Source organism: Rattus norvegicus, chromosome 20, assembly GCF_021556685.1.
Source record: "Rattus norvegicus strain SHRSP/BbbUtx chromosome 20, alternate assembly SHRSP_T2T, whole genome shotgun sequence".
Lineage (NCBI taxonomy): Eukaryota > Metazoa > Chordata > Mammalia > Rodentia > Muridae > Rattus > Rattus norvegicus.
In genome coordinates, this window is record NC_141553.1 from 5080158 (window position 1) to 5096407 (window position 16250).

Here is a 16250-nt window from a genome sequence, read left to right on the forward strand (position 1 = left end):
GTTCTTGCTGGCGAGACATAGCGTGGGACAACTGGTGCCGAAAACCCGGGAAAGACCTCGCCATCGTCAGCACCTTCAGAGACCCCTTGGCGACAAGGAGGATTCAGAACTGCAGGCAGGTACATTCATTGAGGCATGCCTCTCTTGGACTTTGGTCTGGGGTTGTCACCACCTTAGGAAGGATTTTTTGAGGCTATAGTATTTGTCCTCGGAGCCACCCTACTCTTTCTTCACCATTTTCGCTGATAAAACATCTTTTGATCTATAAGAGTACGTGACAGCAGCTGAAGGCGCATCTCAGTCTCTCGTAAATAAGTGAGCTTCGCGCAGCTCCCTTTTACCTTCAATTTTGACTGTTGAGGAGCAAGGATGCGATAAGGCCGACATAGATAAGCGGCACTTCCAGGATGGCGCATGTAAGACTCCCGTACATAAGAGAGCAGCGTGTCTGTCTCTACCCTTTCACCTCACGCCTTGTCAGACGGACGTAGATAAGCCGCCGGTGTTCCTGGCCCATCATGGGATCTTCACAGTCTGTGGTCACGGCCTTGGAAACAGTGTTAAAGCAGAGGGACATCAAAATTGGAGGAAGAACACTTAAACACTTTGTGAAGGAGGTGGAGAGGGTGGCTCCTTGGTTTGCCTGTTCAGGCTCGTTTACAATTGCCTCATGGAACAAACTTGGAAAGGACCTTGACAGAAAATTGGCAGAAGAGGATCTGCCCCTAGGGACCAAAGCTATATGGAAGCTGGTTAAGAATTGTTTAAAGGATGAAACGTGTAAGGCAGCAGTAGTAGAAGGACAGGCCACTCTCGAGGTAGTCCAGGACAGCATGTCAGAAACCGAACGTAGTGAGAGGTTGGGTGTGCGTAAGAAAAAGGACGTCCTAAGAAAAAAAAAGGCCCTCCCGGTAAGTCCGCGGACAAGGGAGCATTGAAATTTTCAGATTCCAGCACTTCCTCCTCTACACATAAACCAGGAGGGGGAGCCAGCCTATACCCTGTGAAAGAGCTAGAAGTGCTGAACCTCGACAGTTCTGAAATCTCTGAAAATAAAACCTTAGACTCAGAGGAGGAGGTCGAGCTAGATGAGGAAGCAGCTAAATATGAGGAGGAAAGATATTACCCCGATGAACGTAGGGGAAGTAATAGAAAGCTTCTAGCGTGGCCGCCACCAACGGCGCCCCCTCCATATGAGACACGCTCACGCGCCTTCTCGCTAGTCCCTGAGAGGGTGAGAAGAAAGCTGAGTATGACATTTCCTGTCTTTGAGACTCCGGAGGGAGGACAGGTCCATGCCCCTGTTGAATATAATCAGATTAAGGAATTAGAATCAGTTAGAAAGTATGGAGTCACGGCCAACTTTACTCTAACACAACTCGACAGGTTGGCCATGACGGCATTGACACCAGCTGATTGGCAGATGATTGCTAAGGCGGCCCTTGCCAGCATGGGCCAATACATGGAATGGAAAGCGCTCTGGTATGAGGCAGCCCAAACACAGGCCAGAGCGAATGCTATGGCCTTAACACCTGAGCAACAGGAATGGACTTTCAAACTCTTAACAGGACAGGGCCGCTTTGCAGCTGATCAGTCTGCTTACCACTGGGGCGCCTATGCTCAGGTCTCCAGCACGGCTATTAGAGCCTGGAAGGCACTCTCCAGGAGAGGAGGGATCGATAATCAACTTACAAAAATCATTCAGGGACCCCAGGAACCTTTCTCAGATTTTGTAGCTAGAATGACAGAGGCTGCAGGACGAATCTTTGGCGATCCTGAACAAGCAGCACCGCTTATAGAACAGCTCGTTTTTGAGCAAGCCACCCAGGAGTGCCGAGCAGCCATAGCCCCCCGAAGAAATAAAGGGTTACAGGATTGGCTTAGAGTCTGCAGGGAAGTTGGAGGGCCCGTTACTAACGCAGGCCTGGCGGCCGCCATTCTCCACTCCCAGCGACGCCCCGTTAAAGGGACAGATAAAAGATCATGCTTTCAATGTGGGAAAACAGGCCATCTAAAAAGAGACTGCAGGATGACAAAAGGAGACAAGGGGTCTGCAACCCTCTGTGTCCGATGTGGCAAAGGCTACCATAGGGCTGACCAGTGCCGACCAGTGAGAGATATTAAAGGCAAACTACTCCCTCCTTTGGAGACTCGGCCTAATGAGATGTCAAAAAACGGGCTGGTGGGCCCCCGGTCCCAGGGCCCTCAAAGATATGGGAACCGCTTTCACAGGGCCACGACCCCGGCAGAGGAGGTCCCCCAAGAGGCGACACAAAATTGGACCTGTGTGCCGCCTCCGACTTCTTTCTAATGCCCCAGATGGGCATTCAGCCAATTCCTGCTCAGACTGTGGGGCCTCTACCCCCGGGAACCATAGGCCTTGTCCTTGGGAGAGGATCTCTCTCCCTACAAGGCCTGATAGTCCATACAGGCCTTGTTGAAGCTCAGCACTCTCTTGATGTTCAGATTCTTTGTTCAAGTCCCGATGGGGTTTTTTCCATAAGTAAAGGAGATAGAATAGCACAGTTATTACTCCTTCCGTGCTCCCAGGCCACGATACAGGATACCAAGGGGCCCATGGAGTCCACTGGTCATGATTCTGCATATTTGGTGGTTCACCTTAACAACCACCCAAAATTGAGCTTAGAAATTAATGGAAAGAAATTCGAAGGCATACTGGATACTGGGGCTGATAAAAGTATAATTTCCTCAAAATGGTGGCCTCAATCATGGCCTACCACAAAATCTTCTCACTCGCTACAAGGATTAGGCTACCAGTCGTGCCCTATGATCAGCTTTGCCACTCTAACTTGGATAACTGCCGATGGCCGACAGGGACAATTTATTCCTTATGTACTTCCCCTACCTGTTAATCTTTGGGGGAGGGATGTTATACAGACCATGGGACTGACCTTATCTAATGAATACCCCCCACAAGTGGCCCACATGATGTCAAGGATGGGCTATAAGGAAGGGAAAGGCCTAGGGCGATTAGAACAGGGTTGTCTCACGCCCATTGAACCGATCGCCAACCCCCATAAACAAGGCCTGGGTTTTTCCTAGGCGCCATTGGGGCAGCATGACCCATACCATGGAGGACGAGGACGCGGTGTGGGTTCCCCAATGGCCATTAACCTCTGAGAAATTACAGGCAGCTACAGGACTGGTGGATGAACAATTAAGATTGAGACATTTGGAGCCCTCCACCTCTCCTTGGAACACCCCAATTTTTGTAATAAGGAAAAAATCAGGAAAATGGCGACTACTCCATGACTTGAGGGCATTAACGATCAAATGGAATCCCTTGGACCCATTCAGCGGGGCCTTCCTATACTCTCGGCCCTACAAAAAGATTGGAATTTGGTAATAATAGATATCAAGGATTGTTTTTTCTCTATTCTGCTTTACCCCCCTGATAGGCCCAGGTTTGGTTTTACTGTCCCATCAATTAATCATACTGAACCTGATAAAAGATACCAGTGGAAGGTCCTACCTCAGGGCATGGCCAACAGCCCTACGATGTGTCAGTTATATGTTCAGGAAGCCCTCAAACCAGTCAGGGAGACCTATCCAAATTTACTGTTAATCCATTACATGGATGATATATTGACGTGTCATAAAGACTTAGAATTACTCAAACAAGCCTATTCCTTTTTACAAAAAACCCTTAAACAATGGGACTTACATATTGCTACAGAAAAGGTCCAAATCGCTGACACAGGTCATTTTCTAGGATCCATTATTTTCCCTGATAAGATTATACCCCAGAAACTGGAAATCTGTAGAGACCACCTCCATATTCTCAATGACTTTCAGAAGCTCTTGGGAGATATCAACTGGTTGAGACCATTTTTGAAAATCCCTTCTGCGGAATTAAAACCCTTGTTTGAAATATTGGAAGGGGACAGCCACATCACCTCCCCACGTGTGCTAACTCCCGCTGCAACCAAGGCCTTACTAAAAGTAGAAGATGCCATAAAACAGGCCCAATTGCAATGCATTGATTGGTCTCTACCTTTTTCACTCTGTGTACTAGATACCAAGGATTTACCCACTGCAGTTTTATGGCAACAAGGTCCACTGTTATGCATCCATCCACATGCTTCCCCTGTGAAGATTATTGATTTGTATCCTGCCACAGTAGCACATCTGGCTATTAAGGGCCTAAAAGCTGCCATCTGTCATTTTGGAACTCCACCCCAATCCTTGATTATCCCATATACACCATACCAGGTCCAAACTCTAGCCGCTACCTCTGATGATTGGGCAGTGCTGCTCACATCCTTTACAGGGAAGATAGATAATCATTATCCTAAACACCCCCTATTGTGTTTTGCAAGATCACAACCTGTTGTTTTCCCTCGCGTCACATCCCACAGACCATTAAAGGAGGGGATAACAGTGTATACGGATGGGTCAAAAACAGGGGTGGGAGCATATGTGGTAAACTCCCAAGTATTCTCACGACAATATTTTGAAACCTCACCCCAAGTGGTAGAATGCCTAGTGGTCATGGAGGTCATTGAAAAATTCCAGGTTCCTCTAAATATTGTTTCAGATTCCTCCTATGTGGTTAATGCTGTTAGTATTCTTGAAACCGCTGGTATAATTAAAACCACTAGTAAGGTGGCAGATATTTTCCGAAAAATCCAAATTATCCTATTAAATAGAAGATTCCCTGTATACATTACTCATATACGGGCCCATTCTGGACTCCCTGGCCCAATGAGTTCAGAGAATGATTTGGCTGACAAAGCCACAAAAATGATAGCTGTGGCCCTGGCCTCTCCTCTAGAGGCCGCTAACGCCTTTCATGGCAATTTCCATGTCGCCTCAGAAACTTTACGCCGCCGCTTCTCTATAACTAGAAAAGAGGCACGTGATATAGTCACCTAATGCCAACAGTGCTGCCAGTTCCTCCCAGTTCCTCACATCGGGGTCAACCCGAGAGGAATACAGCCATTGCAAATCTGGCAAATGGATGTTATTCATAATTCTACTTTTGGAAAATTACAGTATGTGCATGTATCTATAGACACATGTTCTGGCATTCTACATGCCACCCCACTTACAGGAGAAAAAACAACACATGTCATTCAGCACTGCCTTGAAGCATGGAGTGCTTGGGGAAAGCCAAAATGTGTAAAAACTGACAATGGCCCCGCCTACACATCTCAAAAATTCTGTCAGTTTTGTGCTCAGATGCAGGTTACCCACCTGATGGGCCTGCCCTACAACCCTCAAGAACAGGGAATCATAGAGCGAGCTCATCAGACGGTCAAGTCATATTTAGTTAAACAAAAAGGGGGAATTCTGACAGAACTCCCCCCAACACCCTGAGTGGCCACTGCTCTGGCCCTTTTTACCTTAAATTTTTAAATCTTGATGAAGCTGGACAAACAGTGGCTGAGCGACATTGCTCAGAGCCCAAGAGGACAAAAGAATTAGTCAAATGGAAGGATGTATTAACAAATGAATGGAAAGGCCCTGATCCTGTTTTAATAAGATCCAGGGGAGCTGTCTGTGTTTTTCCACAGGACAATGAAAATCCCATATGGATCCCAGGACGACTTACGTGGAGCATCACAGCAAGTGATCAAGAAGGGACTGGGACTCCTGCACCTCCTCACTCTTCTTCCATGGATGCCAGCAATGGTGCAGGGTGAGCTACGATGGGGAATAATGTCAACCTTTTCACTACTGATGCCAGTGATGTACCACTAATAGGGATTTAGGGTTGGCCTATTTACCTGAGGATCCACAGGTTGAACGACTAAAAGAAAATAGGACTATTCCCCTTAAGGGCAGCCTTTGTTTTGGCATATTCAACAAAACATCTTTTGATCTCCCTTGCATTATGTTGCGTAATCAATCTTCTGCTTGGTTAAGGGAGGCCACATGGGGAACTGGTGAGGAGGACATTGTGGCTAACACCACAGTTCTCTATGGTTGGTGGTCTTACATTAACTCCTCCACCTGCCCTCTCCATCAACCAAAGTTGGCACCCTTTTGTAGAGGGACCCAGGATGAAGAATTTACTTTGCCTTGGACTGGTTGCCAGTCCCAGGACTCTGCCTGGGCAGTCCAGAATCTTTTTTCCTTCTCCCCTAATTTGGGAGGCGGAGTGAACTTCACCACCATTGATCCTAGACGGTCCAATAATAATCCTTTTGATCAATGGATGGTTTGTGGCGTTAATGGTAGCTGCACTGATCTTACGCCCATGGCGATGCTACTTGGAGGAAAGTGCGAAAAGGGACGTTTATGCCCTGTGTTGGGATGCCAGTCAATACCCTATTGCAGTAGTTAGCCGCATGCCTCGCTTTATCCAGATCCCTTTTGATACCCCGGGGACCATGACCTTATTTAGAGGAAAAAGAGATTTTGGTATTTCTGCAATTATTGTTGGCATTATTGCTACGACAGCAGTTGCTGCCTCGGTTACTGCCGATGTGCTACAGCAGATGTGTGTGTGTATGTGTGTGTGTGTGTGTGTGTGTGTGTGTGTGTGTGTGTGTGTGTGTATGTGTGTGTGCATGTGTATCTGGGTTTATATGTGTGCATCTCTCCCTCACTCTGTGTCAGTATATATGTGTGTTTTATTTCTGTCTGTCTCTCTGTTTTTGTGTGCATTTATGTGTGTATATGTGTGTTTTTGTGTGTCTCACATCTTTCTTTGTCTCTCTGTTTATGTGTGTATGTATGTATGTTTTTATGTATATATCTTTTTCCATCTGCCTGTGTGTGTGTGTGTGTGTGTGTGTGTGTGTGAGAGAGAGAGAGAGAGAGAGAGAGAGAGAGAGAGATTGTCCCCACAACCCCTACTTCAGAAGCCTAGAAAGTCTGTGTTTCTGACGGTTGCTGTCCAGATAAATGGGTAATCTCTTAACCCCCTCACATAATCTGTATTTCTCTTGTAGATTGGTGCAAAGAACACTTCCAGACCTGTGAGTGACTCTGTGTTCCTTAGGGACACTTCTCCTGTGCTTCCCATGGCTCTGGTCTCTCCTCTTCTCTGTAGTCTCCCAGGTGTCGATGGCTGCAGTGGTGTGGATGGCAGAGGTGGCAGTTACTAAGCTGGTCTCCTTTTAAATGCCTTGTTATCTTGTCACCCTACTTGAACTTTTCTTCCCTCCCTCTGCTTGCAAGACCTGGGTTTGAGTCACAAGGCTCTCATGTGGGGGACTTAATACCCTAGACGATGTTAAGATGTTTTGAGATGGGAGAGGGGTAGCCGTAGCTTTTTCAGCGTACTGGACAGGACCTCCCATGATTGGTCACTCTCTCTCCACGGACTTTCACTCTGGATCCAGCCTCTGCCCACCCCACCCTTGTCATCTCCCAGGATAGGATGAGAGTGACCCGGACGGACACCACTGTGTGCTTGGATGACCTCTTCAGTGTGCTAGGCACCAAAGGCATCTCTTCTGGAAGATATTACTGGGAGGTCAAGCTGACAAACGGAGAAGGCAGCAAATGGATTCTGGGGGTCTGTAGGGAAGGTGTAGAGAGGAAAGGCTTTTATTTTGAGAGTCCAGAGAAGGGGTTTTGGACAGTGGGGCAGTCTAGTAGTGGGTATTGGGCCTATGTTGACTCTGGGAGGGATTCCTTATCCATTAGGCAAGCTCCACAGAGTGTGGGGGTGTTTTTGGACTATGACAAAAGGAACATCTCCTTCTATAACATGAGTGACAAGTCCCACCTTTTCTCCTTCCATGAGGCTTCCTTCTCTGGGACTCTCCTTCCATACTTCCAGCTTAAGTCTGGAAATGTCTCGATGACTGTCAACTCCATGGCCTGTGTGTCTGAGGGGCAGGAGGGAGAAGAGGGAGAGAAAGGGAAGGAACAAGAGGAGGGCAAAGAGGGGAAAGAAACTCCATTCCTCCAGCGTGTCAGGGACACTCTGTTCCCATAGTGTGGATCACTGCCTAAGTCGTCAATGTGACTCCATGTGGGAGGGTAAAGTATTTTCACATTTAATGTGATTTTAGATTAAATGTTTACATTTCATGCAAAATAGCAAATTGTACATTCTGGTGTGTAAAAATTTTATCAATTTTCAGTATCTATTAATAAAGTTTTATAGGAACATAGTGGTTTTCTCTCATTTGTATAGTCTGTATGGCTGCCTTGGGTCCAACCGGATAGACGTGAGCTGTTGTGATAAAATATAAGCAGACACTAATGTGTATTTCTAGTGGTATAGAGACTTTCAGCTGACTGTTACAAAAGAGTTATTTTATCATTCTATGACCATTTTTAAAAATAAAAATGGCATCATGGGAAAGTTGGTTTCATGGTCGTATAACATCTGGACCACAACATTATTTCATGTGGACCCCATTGTCTCCTAATTGAGTTCTCAGGCTGACCAAGGTCTACCTGCCTCCCTGCTGCATTGCAGGTAGCTGTGGGGGTGCCACTGTGGATTTAGGAACAATGGAGGTTGAGGTGAGTGTGGTGGAAATGTGTGGGGGTATGAAGTCCAGAGAGAAGGAAGAGCTCTGGGGTCTTTGCAGGGGAAGAGGAGGAGGAGTGTGCAGGGGAATTGGAGAGCTGGAATGGGGTCGGGGAACAAGGAAATTTCTGGGATGAGCTAGAAATTAAGGGCATTAGAACAACTCAGGATTTTTTCACACTGACCTTAGCTAAGATTCCTAGCAGTAGGGGTTATCAAACCTGAAACAGCCTCTTACTATAACAAGGTAAGACTTCCAGTGAAGGGATTAGAACACCAACCCAGCCACAACACCTTAGACATGGAGTAAGGAATCTTAGACAATTTGTCCTGCCTACACGATGTAAAGATGGAATGGCATTAGAGGGACTAGCCAACCAGTGACTGTCCCAGCTTGAGACCCATGTCTTTAGAGGAGCCCACCCTTCTATTATTGATGGCCTGTGAATGATATTCTCCGGTACTGGCAGACAGGAGCCCAGCATAACCTTCATCAGTGAGGTCTCACCCAGCAAAGGACAGAAGCAGATGTAGAGATCACAGCTCAGTGTTAGGCTGAGCTCGAGAGAATCACATAGATGATGGAGAGGAAGGATGGGAGGAGCCACAAGGGTTAAGGAGACCATAAGGAGACCCACAGAATCAATTAACAGGAACCTACAGGGGCTCACACAGACTGATCAGCCAACCACGGATCATGTGCAGGATTGACCCTAGACAAACATGTGACAGTTGTGCAGCTTGGTCTGTATGTGGGACTTCTGCAGCAGGAGCATGGGCTAGCTGTCTCTGCTGCCTGCTTTTGGGACCCTACATCCTACTGCTCTGCCTGTTGTAGCCTCAATAGGAAAAGGAGACTTACTGCAACTTGCTACCAAGGCCTGTTGATACCCATGGGAGGCCTCTACACTTCTGAAGAGAAAGGTAGGAGGAGAAAGGGGGGATGGTTGGTGGGGTGTGAAGGTGGGGTATAGTTAGGAGTATAAAGTGTGGTCAGGGTGTACAGTAAATAGATAAATACAGGAATTCAAATTCAAAAACCAGATGTGGCTTTGCATAGGCAGTGGTGGCTTCTGCCTTAAATCCCTAGCTAGAGTTTAATGTTTAAGTTTGAGGCCAACATAGTCTGCACAGAGAGAGTTCCAGTACAGCCAGGACTCCCCAGAAAAACCCTGTTTTTAAAGAAATTGTTTTATTTATCAAAATGAGCATGGTTATGCGTTTGGTGGTTATATTATACTCTTCTGGGAGAGAGATCAAGCTAACTGTTCAATGTGTTCCTGTTACTGAACCAGGGACAGGTTATTTTAGAAGAAATGTTTCCAACTGTGTGACAGGAAGGGAGGACAGGCTCTGGATCCCTACCAGAGTGATATGGATCTGATATGACAGGTGTGACTCCCTGAAACCCATGAAAGATCAAGAAAACCCAACAGGACAGGCAAAGGTTCATCATGCCATCCATCACAGGCCATGAGTGAAGACTTATTACAATTGGTTACTGAGAAAATTAACTCTTGAAAAAGACATCTGTCTTTCACGGGCTCAAACAAAGAACAAAATGTCTTCCTTAAGTGACCTGTGAACCCTATCCATAAGAATATCTTAATGGGTCTAAAACTTTAGCTGTGGGGTTCATAGATTGTAGAATGACAGCTCTGACAAGATTCATGTGCTCAGATGCTGAACTGACCCGCTGCTTTAGCCCCCTGCTTCCTGTGCTGTCCAGAGACTTCCTTCCAGAGCAGTTTTAGGATTATTGCTATTCCAGGTCATCTCCCTCATCCAACCTTTCCCACAGATCTGGTGGGAACTTCAGTAAAGCTCTGGACCTTTCAAATATGCAGAGTCTGTATAACAGGTGCTAAAGCTAGCCTTCTTACGTCTAACAAGTTTTCCTCATTTTCCTCCCCTCTGCACCCCTTTAGAGAATTTCTTGTCACCTTTTTCAGCAGGAGGAAGTTGTGGAGAGTCCTCATCCTGATCCCTTGGGTTTGAATGTCTGGCTATGATTATTTCATAAATTATAGATAGGTTATAATTTTAAGGCATAACTGGACAATCGTCATAATTTTGAACAGGAAGGAAACATGTGGGATGGATTATTAATTTTATTCTTTTCTTTTTTCCTTTTCTTTTTTTCGGAGTTGGGGACTGAACCCAGGGCCTTGCGCTTGCTAGGCAATCGCTCTACCACTGAGCTAAATCCCCAATCCCATTAATTTTATTCTTAAACAAACATTGTGTAGACATAATCTTCACTGATAGAAATATTTATAATTGATACAAATTGATGTTATAATTTTTTACATTCGTGTAGAATTCATATATCGATAGAGGTTAAGTTTTTCATTGATATAAACTTTGTATATTGAGAAAAAATTGAAATTAATATTGGTCCTCTTAGATAGGCAGTGAGCCCATACAACTCATTTAAGGATATGAGGCTTAGACTCAATCCTTCTACTAGCTGCTTTAAACTGTTTAAGATGACTGATTAGCACAGGCTAAGGGCCAGATAGTAAACTCAGGGTTATGTTGGATTCTGATGTAATTGTAACAATGTGTTTTTTATTTATTCTAATAGAAATGGCTAAGAGTAGCTAAGGTTTAACAGTTCAGAGATACTTCAGTAGATAGTCTTCAAAAACTTCAAAAACCCACAGAATATGACATTGAATGCTATTTCCTTATTAAGGACCTTTTGACCATGAGACGTGTCTGTCCTGACAGATTCCCCCATTCCCCTTCAAAGAGGAATCAGGCATCTTTACCTGAAGGCGAGGTTGTTTATTGTGGCAAGGTAGCCACTAGACAGAAATTGTTTGTATCATCACCAGACAATATTCTGTCCAAAGGACAAACAGAGGTGGTTTAAGACTCAACCCAAGAGACTCCCATGAACGAGACATGAGACTGGAGACCGCTGTAAAGGCATGAGGAATATTTTTTATTTCCAGCTAGCTGGGGCCTGCCTACCTCGAGAGGAGAGGCGACCCTGAGAAATGCGTAAAGGACAGATTGGTACATTTCATAAAGTTTGGGTTACAGAGATAAAGACTGGGCATATGGGAGCATTGGTGAGCCTCAGGTGGCTACAAACCAGGGCAATGCCAGGGTCCTTGAAATGCATTCCTTTAGACAATGTTAAGACATTCCTGTGAATGGCTCTTGGTGACCTCTGGAACTGCCCTAGACACTCCCTCCTGCTGCACTCCCTCCTGGCTGGCAGGGCCTGTCTGGGGCTGGGGCACTCCCTTCTGGCTGTCAGGGCCAGTCTGAGGCTGGTAGAAAAATAGTAGCTCTCAAATTTCTCCCTTTTCCTTGTGAGAGTTTCCATCATAAAATCACCCAGATTCTTTGGCCATGACAGCCTGGTGTTGCTGTCTAAGCACCATTACTTGCACTGTACTTATGCTGTCTTTAGCAAAAGATATCAGGTGATTTAGAAGGCAGGGTCCAAAGGTGAAAAGCAAGAGCAACACAATTAATAGTCCCATCAGGGTAGAAATCAGGGTGGTTAACCACAGGGCAGAACTAAACCAGGATTGGAACCAGCTCTGGGTCGCCTCTCTTTCTCGGTTTCTCTTGGCTCGCCCTTCTTGGATTTTGGCCATAGTGTCCCTTACTATTCCTGAAGGATTTATGTACAAGCAACATTCTTGTTCTCCTAGTGCTCTCATAGCCCTCCTTGTTATAAAAACAGTAAATCTAGGCCTCTTACTTTGGAGAACCACCTCTGCTAAGGAAGTTAGTAATTCTGTAGGTGGGAGATGGAGTCCTCAATTCTCTGCATGTCCATATCGATGGCCATGTGCAGATAAGAGTAATAATGAGACTGGGTGGCCAGGGCGGCGATTCCAGTCCCCAATCCTCGCAGGCTGTCCCCTGTGAGGACACTCAGGGTTAGGGCAGTCATAGGTTCTCTTTTCCCCATAGCAGTTCTGTAGTGTTTTCTATTTCTTCAAGGAATTCAGAGTTCTCAGAGTACAAAAGCCGGGGCTCTACCCTGATTAAGACGCAGAAACCCTGGATCCTGCTTAGAACCTCTAGGCTCACGCAGGTGTCAGTCCAGTGGAACATGCCCACCAGGCGTCCTCAGGACCCATTAGGTATCCATCTCTATTGGTTTGGGTACTATCAGTTTGATTGCACAGGAACTGTTTTTCGAGGGGCACTGAGCCCACATATAATCCTTGACCTGACACCTGCTGTAAGAGGAGAGAAGCCAGACCAGGACCTCCCTCCGCAGGCATCATCTTTGACAGTCTGACTCACAGAGGTCATGACAGCCATTCCTTGGTAGTAGGGTTGACCAGTATCATAACAGAGCCAGCAAGAGCTGCTGGAGGTGGGTCTAATAAAGTTTAGGACCAAGAAAGACTTTCTATTAGGTTCAGAAGTGGGTCCCATCATCTGGAGGTCCCGATGGATGAGGAGACTCTCTGTCACCTCTGTGAGTGGAACCCTGGGAACAGGCAATGTGTGTCGGGCTTTTGTTGTTCTGGGGGCTAGAGATGGAGGGGCCAGTACATAGTTGGGCCCAATGGAGGCAGTCGGGGCCTCAATCCGCAGGAGGATGTTGAGGAGAAGCCCATCAGCATAGCCAGACTGGTGCAACCGTACTCCCCAAGTATTTCCCTTTTCCCAACTAGGCTCCTTTTCATAACTCAGTAAACTGGATAGAAAGGGGGTTGTAGGACAAGTTAAGGCAGGGTCCCTTCCCCTCCCAGGTCCTTGTGGGTTGTTGACTCCCACAAGTGTCTTAGGTGCGAGCTCCAAAGGGGAAGGTGCCTGTAGGATTATTCCATCCCCACAGTGACTGCTTATCAGCCCTTTGTCTGTGGACCCCCTTTTCACAGTTATCAAGTCCCATGAGGAGTGCGGCTTCCAAAGATGTCTCCCATGGTTTCACAATACCATTTACCACAAAAGTAGCCTTCAGCCTCTCCGCACCTGTGAGCCTAGGCCCCGTTTCGTCCATTTCGTGGGACAGGGGCATAAATTGGTGAGAGATGAAGTTCACTCCTTAGCTGGGGGCACCCGCATCCTAACCCTTGTCCCATCCAGGTCACTCCCACCGCAGGGCTTTGGAGAGGTTGTGTGTTTTCCTTTGTATTCAGGTAGTCCCTCCCCTGGTTCCTGGGTCGGGATATCCCTCGTGTCTAGTCCAGCCACCAATTTACCAAGTCAGGAGTCAATTGGGCCACCAGGTGTAAGGGGGAGCTACCGTTGAGATAGACCATATGACACAGCCAGTGGCTGATGAAATCACCCAGGTGAGTCTAGTGGGGGTGTGGGGGTCAGGTTTTTCTGTAGTAGATCTAACCAGAGAACAGACAAGTGAAAAGACAGACTTTAAAGGCAAAGCATAGGGAAAGGGGAAGTAAGTGTAAAATGGAGGGTGAACCCCCTGGACGACTCCCACCTGCTCCTCCTCCATTTAATCCTGTAGAAGGGGGAAGTAGAAGCCAGGGGCATACCTTCTGCCCAGAAGTGTGGAAGGCAGTCTGCACAGAACTACATCTGGCCTATCCTGTTTATGTGGATGCTAATCGACAAAGGTATCATGAGCCTTTATACTTTAAGGTGATCAAGTCCTTGGCAGAATCAGTTAGGACATATGGTATTACGGCCTCATTTACCATAGCTCAGGTTGAGGCCTTACACAGCTTTTGCATGACTCCTAGTGATTGGACTAACCTTGCTCGGGCCTGTCTTAGTCCGGGACAGTATTTGGACTGGAAAGCTTTTCTTATTGAGTTTGCTAATGAACAGGCTGCTGTTAACTTGGCAGCAGGGGGAGGCCAGGCTGCCTGGGATATAGATATGCTCCTGGATCAGGGACGCTTTGCCAATGCTCAGACAGGGTATCCAGGACAGGTTTACATGCAGATTAATGAAGTTGCAACAAAGGCATGGAAATCCTTACCTAATAAGGGAGAAGTGAGTGGAAACCTCACCAAGATCCTTCAAGGACCTATGGAGCCATTCTCTGACTTTGTAGCCCGATTAGTGAAAGCAGCGGGGAGAGTTTTTGGAGACGCCGATACTGTTATGCCTTGATTAAACAATTGGTCTATGAACAGTGCACAAAGGAATGTCGAGCCGCTATCACTCCTTACAAGAACAGGGACTTGAGGCTTGGATGAAGGTCTGTAGAGAAATAGGGGGACCTTTGACTAATGCTGGACTTGCGGCTGCTGTTCTGCAGATGACGCAGAGAAAAGGAGGAAGCTCAGGGGTGTGTTTTAAGTGTGGTAAACAGGGTCACCTAAAAAGGCAATGTCCAGAAAGGAGAAGTCTAGTCAGTACAGGAAGTGGCCAATGCCCAAGGCAACCAGGGCTGTGCCCCAAGTGCAAAAAGGGGAACCATTGGGATAATGATTGCCGCTCGGTAAAAGACATCAATGGGCAGCCTCTTAGCTCAGGTTTTGGTGGAGCATGTCCAAAAAATGGACAGCGGCGTCCCATGACCCCAGGGCCCACAAATATATGGGGCAGTCGAGAATCAGTATATAGAACAGAGTCACGAGAGATGGCCATCTCTTTGCCATCCGAGGGCCCAAGGAGAGCCACTAAGGGCTCCGCAGGACTGGATCTCCACTCCACCGCCAGACTCGTACTAACTCCTCGGATGGGGGTCCAGTTGGTAGAAAATGATTTTAAAGGACCTCTTGAGCCTGGCACAGTAGGGTTACTTATAGGGAGATCATCTACAGCTTTAAAAGGACTGCATGTCCATCCAGGAGATTATACCGGGGTAGTCAAGATCATGGTAGAATCACCAAAAGGGATTACTGCCATTTCCCCTGGGGACAGAATAGCCCAACTATTACTTTTACCTAGCCTTCATGAAAGGTTTGCAGCCCAGTCTAGAGAGAGGGGAGAGAAGGGTTTCGGTTCCACTGGCTCCGACCTTACATTTTTAGCCTTGGGTTTAGACCAATGCCCAGTAATGGAGCTAAGGGTAGATGGTAAAAGGATCCTAGGACTCTTGGGGCCGATAGAAGTATAATATCTCAGAAAGATTGGCCCTGTGGACGGCCAGTACAGGCCTCATCTCAAACATTGCAAGGTCTTGGTTATGCAAGAGCTCCTGATATGAGTGCAAGACACCTGATTTGGAGAGATCAGGGAGGGCATTCAGGAGTTATGCAACCTTATGTGTTGGATCTACCCATTTCCCTTTGGAGGAGAGATTTGCTGAAAGACATGGGTCTCAAATTGACCAATGAATATTCTGATACTTCACAAAAGATTATGAAAAATATGGGTTATTTTCCCGGTAAAGGAATAGGGAAGTACCTGCAGGGTAGGATTAGCCGTATAACTGCCCAACAGAGAGAAAGGCATCAGAACCTGGGTTTTTCCTAGGGGCCGCTGAGGAAGGCATTCCCATTACCTGGAAGACAGAGAAGCCGGTGTGGGTTCCTCAGTGGCCACTTTCCTCTGAGAAGCTTGCTGCAGTTAAAGCCCTGGTAGATGACCAGCTGGCTATGAAGCATATAAAACCATCAGTGTCACCTTGGAATACCCCAATATTTGTGGTTAAAAAGAAGTCAGGGAAATGGAGACTGTTGCATGATTTACGAGTTATTAATCAGCAGATGCAAATCATGGGCCCAGTGCAACGCGGGCTTCCTCTTTTATCCTCTCTGCCAGCCTGTTGTCCTGTTGTAGTGATTGATATAAAAGATTGCTTTTTTCCATACCTCTTTGTCCAAGGGATAGTGAAAGATTTGCTTTTACTGTTCCATCATGCAATCATGAAGGACCTGATCAAAGATAT

At 46.6% G+C, this 16250-nt stretch overlaps 1 pseudogene; it reads left to right on the plus strand.

Moving 5' to 3' along the window:
• Window positions 1-518: 518 nt before the first annotated feature.
• LOC147998535 (igE-binding protein pseudogene) lies at window positions 519-2311 on the plus strand (annotated as a pseudogene).
• Window positions 2312-16250: the final 13939 nt, after the last annotated feature.